Source organism: Silene latifolia, chromosome Y (genome assembly GCF_048544455.1).
Source record: "Silene latifolia isolate original U9 population chromosome Y, ASM4854445v1, whole genome shotgun sequence".
NCBI lineage: Eukaryota > Viridiplantae > Streptophyta > Magnoliopsida > Caryophyllales > Caryophyllaceae > Silene > Silene latifolia.
Window position 1 is genome coordinate 446,513,543 of NC_133538.1, and position 4,827 is coordinate 446,518,369.

General features: G+C 39.6%; 1 non-coding gene across 1 annotated transcript; it reads right to left on the bottom strand.

Moving 5' to 3' along the window:
* Positions 1-2,995: 2,995 nt before the first annotated feature.
* LOC141634556 (small nucleolar RNA R71) lies at positions 2,996-3,102 on the bottom strand. The gene has a single exon (XR_012539284.1). It is a non-coding gene; the product is annotated as a small nucleolar RNA R71 (small nucleolar RNA).
* Positions 3,103-4,827: the final 1,725 nt, after the last annotated feature.

Consider the following 4,827-nt stretch of genomic DNA (forward strand, 5'->3'; position numbering starts at 1 on the left):
AATGCAATGGGGAAAAAGAACTGCGAACCAGGGGAAATATACAGTCAAAAGGGTAGGGTGTAAAGCACATGTCAGGCTATTTATGAAGAATGGAGTACTAGTAATTGACCGATTCCACATGGGGCATAATCACGAGCTTGTATCGAGTGAGGATCGTCAGTTTCAAAAGATGTCGCGGAACATAGAAGATTTTCACAAGTACTTGATAATGTACAACTCAAGGGTTAGTTTACTATTAAACAAACATCCACTAATTAAATGGCAAACTTCTAAAGTTATTCACCGAGATGAAAGAGTTATGTAAACCTAAAAGTTATAAATAATAAGAAGTTGCATAATCAATCAATGGAGTTATGCATATGTTTCAAGAAGTTATAAGAATAGCTAAAAGATTTATAGTTGAGGAATTCTTGGTTATTAATCAGCACTGATAAGGATTTGTTGTCCACTGCAGTTGAGGATAGGAGCAACTAGGACGTACAACATGTGTAAGGAGTTTGTAAACGGGTTCGAGAACATTGGTGCATCGTTAACTTATTTTAAGAACTTCCACCGAGATGTGAAGTTGATGTGACCATAATTGGCGCATATTTAGCCCCCGAATTAGCCTTGTTTCCATGCTTTTTAGTGCTTATTTGGGTCATTTCTTATCTTTAGTTCTTTGTTTTGCATATTCTTTGAGATTTTGATCCCTTGGTAGGAAAGGAGTAAGAATCTTGCATTTTCATGGCAAAACGAGACCAAATTGATCGAATTCAATGACCAAGCATCAAGGAGAGACAAGATTAGAAGGCCTTTGTACATATCATAGTAGAAGAGCAATGTTGAGGAAAGATCCTTGAGTCCCCAAGGAAATCCCCAAGGAATTTATGAAGAAAAGGGAAGAAAAGAAGAAGTTACTATGCTGACTGACAATCCGAGCGGATTGTCAACAATCCGCCCGTCCAGCCTCTGCACAACCCGAGCGTCCCGTGCCAGAATCCGCTCGGATTCCCCCTCAACAATCCGACCGGATTCCCCAGAATCCGCTCGGATTCCACCGCCCAAATCCGGCCGTCCCGACCTTATTCCGCCCGGAAAAGAGAAGCCCTTCTCTCAGAAAATACCGGGTCCTCCTTGCTCAACTTAAAAAGTGTAATTACTAGTTTAGCCCTTAGTTAACGCTAATGCATCCTCCCTAATTTTCACTATAAATACCCCATTAGGCTAATTAGAGGAGCATGTTCTTCTTATCAATAATTAGTGTAGTTAATATCAATCAAATCTCTCTTCAATATTGTAATCAAGTATTAATCAAGTTTTAATCCAAGTTTTAGTTCTTTAATCTCTCTTTTGTTCATCCTTTATTTTGGGTAATTGAAGATTATTTGGGTTATTATTGGGAGATTGACAACCTCTCAATCTAGCATTCAAGTACTTCTATTATTCTTGCTTTATTATTGGAATCATTAGTAGGTATAATCTCTTAATCCCTTTTTAATTATTGTTAATTACTTTCATTTATTCATCATGTTTCATATTGTTGGTATGATTGACAACCTTGCTAGCATGATCAACATGATAATGAGTGAGTAGTCTCTTAGCTAGGGTTAATGGGTGATTAGGGGAAACCAACATGGGGAATGATTCATGCTTAAATTAATATGCTTTCATGTTTTATTTGCTTGCTTGTTTTGATCTCAACTCATGCACATGTTATATTTGATGAAATGCTAAGCCTATGAATCCTTGCATTTACTATCATCTCCTATCTTTTCAATGAGACTTGTAAGACATAACCCAACTCGAGTCTCATTAGACCATGCATGTTGTTGAGTAGGGAAGATTAAGTCGACTTGTAGGTGTTGTACAATCTAATCGATTCGGCTCCGGGACCCAAACTTTCCTAGGATTGTAAGATATAACCCAACTCAATCCATCACAACAATAATTGCTTGCTTATAATTTGAGAACATGTTTGTATGATCATATCCCATGATTCCCCTATAATCCCATGACACCCTAGTGCCTTTAATCAATTGTTTACACCCCTTTTATTCATCTTGCTTGTTTATTTTCATTGTTATTCTAGTTTAGTAACCTTCTACATCAACCCAATTTGTGACACCCCTTAGACACCACTAGTTACAATAGAAATCTCATTTCAACTCCCGTCCCTTGGGATCCGACCTTTACTTGCCTCTTTACTAATTGTAGAGTTGCTTGTTAAGCTATAAATTGTGTTTTGATTCGACCGTGACCAACGACCACATCTTAATTTGTGAACACCTAGCGGGATCGCATCAAAAATGGCGCCGTTGCCGGGGACGGTGTTTGTTTGACTTAGATTTCTTTTTATTGTTATTAGTTGTGTCTTTCTTCACCTTGAGGAAGTAAAACTCCTCAAAGTTTGTTCTAATTGTTTTTGAGTTGTTTGATATTTTGCATGTCTAGAAGGTTACAAAGTGATTTGTTACCTTTTGACCGTGAAATCGAAAGAACCTTGACGAACAATAGGAGACTTGTTAGGAGGTATTTGAGAGGTGTTGGTGAAGTTGTTCAACCCACTAGTGAGTTTGTCAATCCTTTCGCAATAGAAGGAGAAGAAAACCCATTACACAATACCCCACAAAATCCGCCTACAATGCCAAAATTCTCGTCACACTCCGTACCCACCGAGGAGAATCTACCGAATGGTACTCCTACACCGCAACATCTCACCGGAAATTTTATTGCCAAGTCCGCCTTCATCCAACTAGTTGAGAGGAGCCAATTTGGGGGGATGCCTAGTGAGGATCCTCATTCTCATATGGAAACCTTTTGCGATTATTGTGATGCTATCTCTCAAACGGGCGTGACTCAAGACCAAATTAGATGGGTCTTATTTCCTTTTTCCTTAATCGGCACCGCAAAGCAATGGTTGAAGGGCCTTGATAAGGCCACCCTTGGAATAGATTCTTGGAAGAAGTTGGCTCTAGCTTTCTACAAAAAATTCTACCCACCGGAAAAGACCAACATGCTAAGAGCTCAAATTACGGGTTTTAAGCAAAGGGATGAAGAGTCTTTGTATGAAGCTTGGGAGCGGTTCAAGGGAATTTGTCGCTCATGTCCTCACCATGGACTTAGCGAATGGTTTTTGGTACAACAATTTTGGAATGGTTTATATGAAGATTCTAGGAACATTCTCAATATGGGATCGAATGGGATGTTCACCGAGGTTAATGACAACCAAACTTGGAGCAAAATTGAAGAGATGGCAATCCACAATTCACAATATAGTAGGCCTCGCAAGGCTACTAGAGGAGGAAAGTATGAAGTGGACGCCGTTACTCAATTAGGTGCCCAACTAAGCTCCCATATCGATACAATCAACTTGAAGTTTGAACAAGCTATGGCTAGACTTGAGGAAAACTCAAAATCATCGAAGCATCATGTCAATGCCATGACGGCATCCTCATCAATCCCAAGTGGGATATGTGAGAATTGTGGAACTTTGGGTCATGACCCAAGTGAGTGTAGGGGAACAACCAAACAAGTTAATGCTTTCCAAGCATATAAAAGTGGTACCCCTTATTCAAATTTTTACAATGAAAACACCAAGTTCCATCCAAATCTCTCATACAAAAGCCAAAATGTTCAAAACCCTCAAACAACATACACTCCACCACCCATGAGAAACCAAAATCAAAGACCCTTTTACAATCAAAACCAAGGTTACCAAAATCAAAATCCATACAATCACCAAAATGACCAAGGTTTTGATGTCCAAAAAGCGGTCCTCCAAATGCAAAAGAATCAACAAGAATTTTTCACCCAAATGCAAAAAGATAGCCAAGCAAAAGAAACCACCATCAACAACATTCTAGCTCACACCAAGATGTTGGAAACACAATTGACTCAACTAGCATCTTCAAGCTCACAAAGACAAAAGGGGCAATTACCACCTCAAAGTAATCCCCCTAGACATGAAACGGTTAGTGCCATTCACTTGAGAAGTGGTACAAGGTATGAAGCACCAAAGAAGCAAGTTGAGGATGAAGTTGTGGAAGCTAGTGAAAAGGAAGAAATTGTGCAAAACTCCAAAGATGGAGAATCATCAAAAGAAGAAAGTTCAAAGAAAAATGAAGACAAGGCCAAAGAGAAGGAGCCCATTGTGATTAGACTTCCTTTTCCAAGTCGTCAAGCCAAGCCCAAATTTGATGATCAACTTGGAAAGTTCATGGAAATTGTGAAGAATTTAGAAGTCTCAATTCCTTTCACGGAATTAATCAATCACGTTCCGGCCTATGCGAAATACATGAAAGATATCCTCACAAAGAAGAAGTCAATCCGGAAACTTGAGACTATCGCCTTCACTAAGGTGAGTAGTGCAATACTTCAAGGGAGTTCACCTCCAAAGTTAAAAGATCCGGGAAGCTTCTCAATACCGTGTACCATTGGCGACACGACGATCAACAAAGCCTTATGTGATCTAGGGGCTAGTGTAAGTGTCATGCCGTACTCGGTAAGTAAAAGGTTAGGGATGGGAGAGCTTAAATGCACCAATATCACACTCCAAATGGCCGATAGATCGACGAAGACACCGTTAGGGATATGGGAAGATGTCCCCGTGCGAATTGGGAAGTTTTTCATCCCGGTGGACTTTGTCATTGTTGATATGGAGGAAGATTCCAACATTCCAATCATCCTAGGAAGACCTTTCCTACACACCGCCGGTGCGGTGATTGATGTGAAACATGGAGAGCTCACTCTGCTATATTTTATGTTAATTCAATTTACGGCTGTCTTTTGTACTGTTGTTTGTGTTTTAGTTTGGATATTTTGATCCCTCAGTCTATGTTATATAGC